This window comes from Emydura macquarii, unplaced genomic scaffold, assembly GCF_026122565.2.
Source record: "Emydura macquarii macquarii isolate MOO-44397 ecotype Brisbane River unplaced genomic scaffold, CSIRO-AGI_Emac_v2 contig_1644, whole genome shotgun sequence".
In the NCBI taxonomy this organism is placed as follows: Eukaryota; Metazoa; Chordata; order Testudines; family Chelidae; genus Emydura; species Emydura macquarii.
This window is the reverse complement of record NW_027131781.1, coordinates 1,029,415-1,041,658: the sequence shown is the minus strand read 5'-3', so window position 1 is coordinate 1,041,658 and position 12,244 is coordinate 1,029,415. Positions and strand designations below refer to the sequence as shown.

The following is a 12,244-nucleotide window of genomic DNA, read 5'->3' as shown; positions in this document are numbered from 1 at the left end:
ATAAATTGGAGAGCGTTCACAGAAGAGCCATGAGACTGATTAAAAGATTAGAAAACATGCCTGATAGTGCTATCAAAGAGCTCAATCTAATTATTGTATCAAAGAGAATGTTAAGGGGTGAGTTGATTATAGTCTATAAGTACAATATTTCAATCTAAGAGACAAAGGTGTAACATGATCCAAGGGCTGGAAGTTGAAGCTAGACAAACTGAGACTGGATATAAGGGGTAAAAATAGTGAAGGTAATTAACCATTGGAACAATTTCCCAACAGTCATGATGGATTCTCCATATCTGACAATTTTAAAATCAGGACTGGATGTTTTTCTAAAAGCCGTGATCTAGGAAGTATTTGGGGAGGTCTGTGGCCTGTGTCATGCAGGAGGTCAGAGTAGATGATCACAATGGTCCCTTCTGGCCTGGAATCTCTGACACAATCTGTGTCTGCGTCTATTTGTCTATTACAGTAGGGCCTGGGCCCTGGCAGAGAGCTCTAGGCAACACTGCAATACAAAATAAGATAGGACAAAGGTGTAATCTTCACACACACAGACGCACCTCAGTCACAGGCCGGCCACAAATAAAACCCACAGTATGGCTTCTCAGCTGTGCAAAACTTGTCAGAGAATTATCCTGGCAACCCAGAGCTTTTAAGACAACCCAGAGGAATGACAGCACTGTCAAAGTCACCCAAGCTGGTGAGCCATGGTGACTGCAACAGCGGGCCAGAGTCTGTGTATATGGTTAACGACAGGGAAGGAGGTAGGTGGTAGGGTGGATAGCCTCACCGCTTCTGCTCTGTCAGGGTTAGTCTTGTTACCAGGGCTGATGATAGCAGCCCCCCACCCCAGAGGAGGCACTTGACATCCATGGACTGGTGGGGCTCTGTGAGATGCCCATCCACCTGGCATTCCCAGAGCACCAGTACTCCTGCAGGCTCATTCTGTGTGCCTGCCTGCCAGGCTACACTTGATTTCCAGTAATGTGATTGTCCATGGCAGGGGGTAACTGGTAAAAGAAAGGGGAGGCTCAGCACCAAGTGAGGAGCAGAAATGGGGGACCTTGAGCTGAGCTCGGTATTGAGCGGATCCCAGCCCCACGAGTTGTGGGCACTAGTGCCGGGGCTCCCGGCCCGCCCTTCCCGGCTGGGCACGGCCCACCTGTGGGGTGAGGGCCGGGCCAGGAGAGGTGCTGGCCGGGCCCTGCGCTGTGCGGCTGGGTTGGCCGGGCCGGGCCGTGAGGGGTGAAGCGGAAGGTCATTGCCCGGCCCTCGGACAGCGGCTACCCCGGGGAGCCGGCCCAGCCTGCAGCCTGCTGGGTCCCGGGCCGGGCCGGGGTCAGCCAGGGCAGCACTGCCGGACCTGGGCTCCGAGCCGGGACCGGCTCCAGCCCTACGGCGCGGGGCAGAGGCCCGAGGCGGACCGTCTCCGCTGCCCCCCTTCGCCGCGCCGGCTGGGGACACCGCCCGGGGAAGGGCCGGCGCCGAGCAGCCCCTGCCTGGGGGGCGCCCCCCGCGGCGCACGGCGCTGCACATGGAGCGGGCGGGGGGCGTGACTCGGTTCCGGAGCGAAACTGCCACAGCCCCGCGGCGAGCCGGGCGAGGGGCGGGCCGGGCCGGGCTGGGCGAGCCCCGCGGCGAGCCGGGCCGGCGGAGCCCGGAGCGGGGCCGCGCAGGAGCGGGGCCGGCAGGCAGCGCGGAGACAAAAGGGAGCGGAGCGGCGCGGCGCGGCTCTGTGCATCGCTTCGCTTCGCTTCCCGTCAGCCCCGGCCGCTGCCCGCTTCCTGCCGCCGGGGCCGGGCCGAGCCGAGCCGGCAGCCAGCGCCCCCCGGAACCGAGACAGCGAGCCCGGCCCGCCGAGCCCCGGGTGAGTGAGTGAGTGGCGGGCGGGCGGGTGCGTGAGTCCCCCGGGCCCGGCCCGGCAGAGGGCGCGGCCGCCGCTCGGCTCGGCTCGGCTCGGCTCCGCAGGCCCGGCTCCGGGGCCGCCGACATGTCGCCCGAGCCCGGCCGGGCCGGGCCGCTCCCGCCGGCGAGATGGCGGCCGGGGCGCGGGGAGCCGCACGTGGGGGGGCCCGGCCCGGCCCGGCCGGGACCTGTTGGAGCCGCCGCCGGTAAGTGTCCGGGGCGAATGCGGGAAGCCGCCGGGAGGGAAGTTCGCCGAGCCGGCCGGAGCTCGGGGGCAGCTGGCCCGTGCGAGCCGGGTTCCGCCGTGGCTTTGCGGGGTGCGCGCCCCTCCGCGGTCCGGTCCGGTCCCGCCCCGGCTCGGCTCGGCTCGCCCTGCCTGCAGCGACTGGGGGGGAGCCGCCGGCCCGGCCCGGCCCGTGAGCTGCTGGTCGGGGTGATGTGACTGTGCGGCTGCAGCTTCCTTCCCCGACTGCCCGGCGGGCCGGGGTCGGGGCCGGGGGGACGCGGAGCTCCGAGCCTGCGAGCTGCTGAGCGTCTGTGCTGTGAGCTGGTCTCCTCGGAGCCCTCCTGCTCCTGCCCCCTGCCCCGGCAGCGACTGGCCGGGAACGGCCGTGCTGGGCTGTGGGAGCCCGGCCCACCGCCCTCTGCCTGATCCTGACTCTGTCCTGGCGGGGACTGCTGCCTGCACACCTCCGGTGATCAATGATCCAGACAGTGAAAAGGGGTACACAGATATAGGGATGTGTTGGCCAGCATCAGTAGGATTTACCCTGTCAGTTCTCTGCACTCACAGAATGACTTGGCTGGTGGAGAGGGTAGGGTCTCTGAGCGCTCATTGTCTGATAAGCTGCCTAGACATTCCTCACAACTCCCCTAGACTCCTGTCAACTTTACACAAACTTTGAAGAAAGAAAACAAACACCTTTGGCCTGGTCTGTGCTTGAAAATTAGGTCGACTTCACTGTGTCGCTTGGGGCTGAGAGAGACTTCAGACCTAACCCCTGATGTAGACATGGCTCAGTGGAAGAAGTATTCTTCCCTAGACCTAGCCACAGCCTCTCACAGAGATGGATTGAACCCCCTGGAGGGAATGACCCCTTCTCTCCATGCAGGAAGCGGCTGGGCTGCTGAAGCATAGCCAGGCCTTTCGTTTCCCAGACAGAGTTGCTCTTACCCCTGCTCTCTGGGCAGGATTTACTGTGGTTGGTGGAGCACCTGATGCTAGTTGACAGGTCTGTTCTGGGCTAAGGGTTAGACTGGTGGAGAGAAGGGAAAATAACTTCATCACTAGCCTGGTGTTCATTAAAAGAACATATGATCATAGTAGTTACAGCTGGGATGAGCCTGATTGAATATGTTGTGTTCATCCAGAGGAAATATTTGAGGTTTAGGATCCACTGTCACCTGCCCTCTTTTATCTACGCCCCTTGCAAACAGATCTCACCTTCCTTCTGGAAAACTTTAGAAAAATATCTCCTACAGTTTCACAAAGGCTTGGTTCATGAGACCTCGGGTCTGACTGGTAACCAGTTTGTTTTGTGATCCCTTCCTTTGGAAAGTGTTGCATGTGGTGAGGAGCTTTCCCTTCTTACAACCACCTGCAGTCAATCTACGGACTACAATAATTGGCAGAGGCTCTTTAAACATACTGTGCTGCAGGAGGGGAGGAGTGATCAAGGCAGAAGATGCAGCCCTTGGAGGCTAAAACGAATCTTAAAATATAAAAAACCTCGCAGTGCAGAAAGTCGAGAAGGCTGGTGAGTCTCTAGGCCTCAGTCAGGATGGACGGTTGTTTGTGGCATGGCTGAGTTACGTTTATTTGCTCCAAGGTCTCACACTAAGGATTAAACTGGTTTAGCAGACTTAGTTTTAACTCCATTATGAAATGGTTTCTGGTGGACTCTGTTTAAACATGGTTTGTCTAGCCAATGTGGACAAGGCCTAACCATTTAAAAACTGCATCCTAGGCTAGTTGGAAACCTAAGAAAAATAATACCCTGGATGAACTCCTGAAAGGTTGTGGATAGGGAGCTTGTTTTGCCATTTCCTGTGGACCTGTTCAGAAGTAACCCAATTTTGGCAGCAAATCAGAGGACAGTTTTTAATTACGGTTTTAGACTTCCCCTTGGCTCATGAAACATTCCTATTGGAGTCTTCTTCAAATTTGTTGGACCAAAACAATGTCTGGAGCTGTATTTGCACCTGATTATGGCAATGAAAATCTATCTAGCAAAGATACAGACATGCCCCTCTTTCCATATTTCAGAGAAATGATTTAAACCAAAAAAGATTGAGGAGAACATCCTTCTCATGGAGAAACTCCACAACCACAGGCTAAATAAATGACCATCTTGCAACATGGTTCCCATTTTATGAATATCCTTAGACTGCCAGGCTCCAAAAATGCAGACAACACATTTTTTCAATATGTAAGGTTAAACAAAAATTGATAACTTCAGTATTATTACAAACTGTATGTAAGTAAAATTGTTTCTTCACCAAGACAGACTGCTCTGCGTCGTGTTTGTGCTGTGTGTAATCATTATGATGTATTTTTAGTTGTTTTGTTAGACAAAAAAGCATGAAGGAATTGTGATGTGTAAACCCGTTTAGTAAATACCCCTCGGAGACCGAATGAATGAGATGGTCAGAAATGTGCTAATGAATAGGCAATGGGCTATTTGTGCATGAGCCACAGTGATGATTTCAGGACGTGTGCTGCTAAGTGAGACAAACCTTCCATATATTGATCAATGTCTGATTTTTCTCATATTAATTTTAATATTGAGACTCAGGCCCCAATTCAGACAGGTTCTTTAACACGTGCTGAGCTCTAGCACATCCCGTTAAGGGCAGTTGGACTGATCACATGCTCAAAGGTAGGTACAGGCTTACATCCCTTGCCAAATGGGGACCAGGCTAAAGAGAATAGGCTAGAGAGGTGAGTGTGAGTTGCCATTATTACTCCTGGCTGACTAGGAATTGCGCATAACCTCCCGTTCTTGCTACCCTGTCTCCCACTCCCCAGGCTAGTTGTTTGGCTGGTCCGCCTGGTACGTCTTGTCTTTTAGACTGGATGCTCTTGCAGGTAAGGGCTCTATTTTTCTACACGGTTGGACAGTGCCTGGTGTCCCAGCCCAGGACAGCTGCACCTCTCTTGCTCCTTACAGTTCAGCAAGGGCACCCACTTTTAGGCTTCTGACTCCCCCATTGTCACCTCTCTTGGGCAGAGACCCGTCTGTCTCTCTCTCCTGACATGATTTTTTCCAGGCTGCACAGTTCCCCACCTACCCATCTCCACCTAACCTCCCGGCAAGCCAGGCTGCCTACGCAGGCCAGCACCTGCACTTCGCTTGCTCTTTGCAGGCTATGAACCAGGTAGTTGTCCACACTTGTAAGTTGTCCACACTTGTCTTGATGTACACTGCTGCAGCGGCATGGGTGGCACGTGACCCCTGCCTTTGGGGCGGCTGGGGGGGTACCAGCGCACGGACTGTGACTCTGCCCCCGAGGCCCTGCTCCCGCTCAGCCTCCTTGTCTGCTGCTCGCACCTCTCGGAGAAAAAGGTGAAGAGGTGCGAGCGGCAGGTGGGTGAAGAACAGCCCTGCCTGGCTCCGCTTCCTGGGGCGCCCAGCTCTGCCCCACAGAGCCCCCCGGCAGAGCCCCGAGGCAGCAGAGCAGCAGCAGGAGCCCAGCACATTTATTCTTAAGGTGAAAGCATTCCAGAGAAACCATTAAAAGCAATAAAGGAGCCTACATGCATGCTAATAAGCTAACCAGAAATCGCCCCAACTCCAAGAGGGGGCTGATAGGAGTCAGCCCTTCAAACCCCACCGAGAGCTTCTTCTGTGGTTACAAGTTCACAGCCGCATTTGAAGCACGCCCGGGAATGGGTTCGTCTTTTCTTTATCCAGAATGGCCTTTGATCTTCAGATTCCAGGGACAGGAAAGCAGCAGACAGTGATTCCTTCCTCAGAGTCTAGCTTCAAACGGCCGTTTTTTGCATAATCGGAGGTGAGAAATTTGCAGTCATCTCCCCCTAGGGATTTCCCAGGCAGATGACTTGACACTGTTTGTCCAAAAGCCCATTCTTGTCTGGCCCATTGTTCAATGTAGTCCTTTGAAGTTATAACATTTCCCAGGGCTCACAATAATACATAACCTATGTGTTTAATCCAGTTAACTCCACAGATGATTAAATTTATTGAATTAAGATTTTTCAAGGCTATTGCAGGAAATTGCCATATCTAGCATAATGGGGACTTGACCTGCGTGGCCTGTAGGTTCTACTGCAATATAAATAAATCTTCTAGAATATCTAGCCCGTCTCTCTTTTGGATACAGCCATTTAAAGGTTTTGAATGGAAAAAAGCCGCTGAACCTATCAGGTGCTGCACATTTTATATAGCTGCTGCTGTTTCTTTTATTTGTCTTGTGTGAGGCGGAGGCGTTGTTCAGCATGCCAACCTGGGGGGCATGTCAAGGGTGTTCTCCATCTCCGGATATGGACATGGGGACAGGTGGTGTATTCCAAGTAGAGGTTGTAGAGCTTTTACCTTTTCTTTTTTATTCTGGTCTGCCCCATTCCCCCGTTAACGGGGAAGGCAGATCATTCGGGTTCTCTGCTCTCCTCTTCCCCAGCCACTCGTGAGGCACAATTGTGGGACTGATAAGTTGGCCTGATTCAGTCTGTCCCATTTTTAGATACTTTTTGCCCCAAAGAGGAGCTTATTTTAAAGGTGTCACACTCTTGTCTCCCCTCATTTGGAGGGAGGTTTGCTTGGAGGACAAGAGCATTGGAGTCAGAGGCTGCTCAGCCTTTAAGTCAAGGGGCAGGGGTGTTGAATCTTCAGTCAGGAGATCTTTACTCCCAACTCTCAGTCATTGGACTTAAAATAAGTGTGAAAGAACCAAGCAATGTTTTAAAAAATCCTAACTAAAAATCTGTTTCTTTTGAACTGTTCAGGTTTCACTTCCTTAGCGCTCGTGATGTCATAACCCTTTGATTTCTCAACTTTTGTTGCGTGTCCCAGGCCAAACAGTAGGCAAAACCTCCATTTCTGCTGGGGGGAAAACAGCAGGAGGGGGAAAGTAATTGTAAAGAAGTGCAAAAAAAGAAAAAGAGACTATAATCCACACACCCCGTCCTATCCCCCCCGCCTCCCTCCTTTCAGACCACTTCTGGTTTTACTGTAGAGTTGCTAACGGAGCGGGACAGTGTCTGAAATGAGCTCAAGTGTGGGATAAGAAAAGAGCAGAAAATTCACCTGGGTTTTTGGAAAACTTTTTCCTGGTAACAAAGCTGAAGTGCTGTGGGATTGAGGTGACAGCAGTGATAGTGCTGGAGCAAACTGGTACTTTTAAATGCAGCAAATCACCAAGCCTAGGCAGTCCATCCATGGGTTCTGAAGGAACTTAATTGTGAAATAGACGAGCAGCCAACAAAATTATGCAATCTTTAATTTAAAAACAGCCCCTGTTCCAGAGAATTGGAAGGTAGCAGATGTTGCACCCGTATTTTAAAAAGGCTGTAGGAGTAATCTGGGGAATTATAGATCTGTAAACCTTACATCTGCACCTGGCAAACTGGTTGAATTGATAATTAATAACAAAACACCTGGAAGATCATGAGCTGATAGGGTCTAACCAGCATGGATTTTGCAAGGAAAATCGTGTCTCGTTAATCTCTTAGAATTCTTTGAACATGCTAAGAAAGTAGTGGAACAAGGAGAACCAGTTGTCATCATATATTTAGATTTCCAAAGGGCCTCTGACAAGACCCCACAGAAGCAGCTACTGAAGAAACTAAGTTGTTGTGGGGTAAGAGGCAAAGTATTGTCATGGATCAACAACTGACTAGGAGACAAAGCAAGAAGTAGGATTAAATGGTCAGTTTTCATCATGGCCAAAGGTTAAGAACAGAGTCCATAAGGTTCTGTGCTAGGTCCTGTGTTTAATATGTTTGTTAATGATCTGGAAAAGTGGGGTGCAGTGAGGTGGCAGAATTTACAGGTTACACAAAGTTATTAAGGTTAGTGAGGTCCAGAGAGGATTTTGAGGAGCTACAGAGAAACCTAGACAAGTTAGATGAATGGGCACCATGATGGCAAATGGAATTTAATTTTGACAAATGAGAAGTAATGCACATTGGAGAGTAAAAGTTTAAACTTCCCTTTACCGTATAAATTCCTAAATTAACACCTAAGAAAGAGACCTGGGCGTCAGTGAAGACAGCTCAGTAAAAACCTCCGCGCAATTTGTAGTTTCAGTCAAAAGACTAACACAGTGTTGGAGTGCATAGGAAATGGGATAGAAAATAATACTAAAAATATAATGCCTTTATATAAATCAATGGTGCAGCTTCGTCTGGATTCTCTGTGCTATATTGATCACCTCGTCTCAAAAAGGATAGTGCAGAACTAGAGGGGGTTCAGAGAAGAGCAATGAGCATGATCAGAGGCCCGGGAAAAGCTCTCATGTGGAGAGATGGGAAGGGTTAGGATTGTTCCCTTAGAACGGGGATGAACAAAAGGATGATAAAATAATGAATGTCTGTATAAGGCAATGGTCCCCAAACTATAGGAGGACCCAGAGGAATGTGCAGAGGGATATGAGGTGACAGAGAGGGAGTGCCACAGAGCCCTGCCCCTGGACCCCGCTCTTGGCCCCCAGTTCTTGCCCCGGGGGGGGGGGGGGTTTTGCAAACACATTCTGTTACTGGCAAGAGCAGAGCGAGAGGAAAAGTTTGTGGACCACTGATATAAGGGATGCTGGGAGCTTCTGTTCTCCCTTTCTCATAGCACAAGGCCAAGGGGACATTCAATGAAATGAAAAGGTAGGAAATTCACAACCGATAAAAGGAAATACTTTTTCACACAGTGTGTGATTGAACTGTGGAACTCACTGCCACAGGAAGTCATTTGGGCCAAGAACTGGAAAAGGTTATTGAACATTGACATGAATATCCAGAGTTATCATAACTCGTATTCCTTCTGAAACGTTTGTCATTAAACCTTGTGCATCAAGACTTAAGCCAGTCTCTAACTATAACATATCAAGATGAGATCTTCTGGGGGGGAAGTGGTAGTGGGCAGGCGGGCAGGCACTTTATCCTGTAGACATCTGTCTGCTGCTGGGTTCTTGCACTGTCCTCTGTCCTCTGAACAGTGACTAGTGGTGCTAGCCACTCTGAGACAGGTTACTGGCCTACGTGGCTCTTGGGTCTGATCTAGTCTGGCAATTTCTATCTTTCCATGAAACTCCACCATTCTGGATTTGCTTTGGAGAACTCTTTGAGCTGAAAGGTGTTCCTGGGTTTGCATGGAGAACTTAGAGTTCAAAGGCAACCTGGGCAGCTCCAGAACCTAGAATAAGCATGTGAGTGGTCAGGAAGGACTTGTGACCTGGAGAAGCAGATGTGTGATCTGCAGTGCTCCATCGCTCAGGGCAGAGATTCTCAGGGCTTGTCTTCACTATGGTGCTATATCGGCATCGTAGCCATTGATGCAGCAGCATCGATTGAGCGGGTCTGGTGAAGACATGCTCAGTCGATGGGAGGGCATCTCCTGTTGACATAGTGTAGCAAAGACAACGTGGCTAGTTGACGTAAGGTGCGTCGACTGCAGTTACGTTACGTAATGTAACTAGCGTACCTTTTATCGACGGAGCTGTGTAGTGAAGACAAGCCCTCCGTCAGAGAGAGGTAACTGCATAGATGTAACATATTTAGACTTCTGGAAGGTGTTTGACTTAGTACCTCAAGATGTTCTGATTTTAAAAATTAGTGCTATGCAGTATGCGTGTGTTATGCATGTGTTAAATAGGTTGAAAACTATCTGACTGACAACTGTCAAAAAGTAGTTGCCAGTGGGGAACCATCATTGAATGGGGGAGTTTCTAGTGAGGTTGTGTAAGAATCAGTTCTAGGCCTGATGTGATTCAACATTTCCATCAATGATCTGGAGTAACTATAAAATCACGTCATGAAGGTGGTTGTTAATGACCCAGACATACCCTACGATTCTTGTTCAGGAATGTAACTACCTGCCAGTAGCTGCTGTTCCCTTGCTTTTCCTTTGTGCCCGGGAAGCTCTTGGGAATGCTGAACGGGTAGTTACTCCGGAGGCTGTGCGGTTGTCATCTATTTGGCGAGTTCATACGCTCCCAGGGGCGGTGTTTTCCCTTTTACAATCACAAAAGGAAACTTACCCCACATTCCTGTTGTGACCCAAACCGAACAAAGTGAGTACATTCAATTCAACCCAGAACTCCCTCCTTAAACCTGGGGTCAGTCCACCCTTATCACCTTCTGTCCGGGACCATGTGTCAAAGTGCACCTGGAACGTACCGGCAAATTCTGATCTTGGCGACTGCCCGTCCCTGAGCATCGATAGCACTGAATGCAAATGGCGGTGACACCCAGGGACAAAGGGGTGGGTTGAAAGCGGAGTTTCACTCCGACCGTGTTTTCTGTCTGTTTGTATCCAACTCTGAGTGTTACGTAGGGAAAGCATTTGACATGTAGGGAGCCAGCCTCAATGCTGTCCTGCCGCTGCCATGCTTGAGAGAAAAGGAAGATGGAGCCTGGATACCGCAGCTTGTCCCTGTCTTGTAGGGAGAGAAATGCTCACCTTCAGAGGTTCTTTGCACTTTCTGGGTCTGGAATCTTCTCCCAAGCTGGAAGAGAAGAATGTCTTTCCATGGGAATCTTTTCTAATGAGGAGATGGTTTGGGAGAAGAACATACTCTGTCAAGGGGGTGACAGGCAGCTATGTATGTATGTATGCGCTCATTGATTTTATTCTTTGAAATCTGCACAACAGAGCCAGATTTTCTCCTTCATTGGGCAGTGTTTAATTCGTTCTGGTACTGGAAGGGGCTGGCGTGCTGGCCAGACAGAATTGATACCCGGTTGTCACTTGTAGGGTTTAGTAGAGAATTTCGTGGTTGGAAGCGTTACGAAGCTTCCCAAAGCTGTCTGCTCTCTTGTACAGATCACTTGTGGTTTCTGGTTGAGGCTGGCGATATTTAGAGAAAACTTCTTTGGGATTTGTTTTAGAGAGAACTTGTACTTAATATATTAAGTACTAGAATAAACACACTCTTCTCGTTGGGAAAGGTATGGGGTATGTCCATTGTCAGACGCTACCTGATGCCTAATCTGGCATCTTCAGGGGAGAAACTCAGATGGATGCACATGGGTTTGGTTTTTATTATTTTGACAGTGTTCTGTTCAAAGGTTACACAGCAACGTCTCAGTGCAAGGTAGGTCATTCAATGGTTTTCTTATGGTGATTAATGGTCACCTCTTTCTTTTCTTCATCTCTTCTTAATGTTCCCTGAGTAAGGCCTCCATGCCTCTGAGGGTTTTTCTGACTAGAACTAAGGAACGTGTCTGTGCCAGAGATCTACTTTTCTTAGATTACACATTTCAAAGATTCTTCCACTCACTCTCATGGTGCTTTGCTGTTTGCCTTACCATGGTTCTTGCTGCTTTGGTTAAGAGTTTGGTTAAGACTCCTGTTTTCAGAGATTGGACTTGGTTGTAAAAAGTCATTATAGGCAACAATTTTGTTCATAAAAAGTATATCCAGAATAAACTTGTCGCCTTGTTCATCACAATTTCTTTATGTTTGGCCATTTAAAAAAATAAAGATCTTTTAAAATTTGCTCTTAAACTTCTAATGTAATGTATTAATTCCTTCCCTTTGTTAATGCAGACTGTTAACATACGTGCATAGGAAAGGGTTTTTGATTCACACACCCCAGTAAAAACTTCCTGAGACTTTCAGTGGATTTGCTGTATATATGCATTGGTAAGTACAAGGCGCTGAGAATCAGACGTTCGTCTCTGGTCACTGCTATGGTGAATATTGAAGGTGGCTCTGGCTGCTGGCAGTAATGACGTCTAAGGTTTATCTGTGCAAGTTAAGGTTAGATTTCGCTTCTCTAATGTTCACCTTTAGCATCATGCAAAGCTGAGCAGAAACTTTTTAGTGTTGAAACCTGTCAGAATCTGACCTCCGGGATATCTGTCTGCCATGCAACACTAACCTGCCCTTTCTTTCTATCAATGATGGCCACCCTCTGTCCCTTGGGGAGACAATATTAAGAAGAAAATACGTACTTGATTATTAACGGAGGGAGTGTTTTCTGAGCCCCACCCTGTCGTTTTTAAACCCAAGTGTTTGAATCAGTCCGTCTGCCGCCCCTGGAGCAGCTTTGGTGGGAGCTAAGTGCTCTGAGCAGCTGTTGCCTCTAGTTCCCCATGACTGCTGGCCGCATGGCAGGGAGCCTCAGGGAAGCAGGAGAGGAACCCAGGGAAGTGCCTAGCAAATGACAG

The 12,244-nt window shown here is 49.6% G+C and overlaps 1 protein-coding gene across 4 annotated transcripts in view; it reads left to right on the top strand.

The window, feature by feature from the left end:
- Positions 1 to 1,616: 1,616 nt before the first annotated feature.
- ZNF710 (zinc finger protein 710) overlaps positions 1,617 to 12,244 on the top strand; it is a 52,741-nt gene continuing 42,113 nt past the window's right edge. For 3 of the 4 annotated variants that reach the window (XR_010921264.1, XM_067555414.1, XM_067555415.1), the window contains exon 1: positions 1,617 to 1,864. The gene's annotated coding sequence lies outside the window, so the exon portion shown is untranslated. Of the gene's footprint in view, positions 1,865 to 2,074; positions 2,109 to 3,461; positions 3,660 to 12,244 lie in introns of those variants that run through there. The other variant, XM_067555416.1, reaches the window with a different exon arrangement.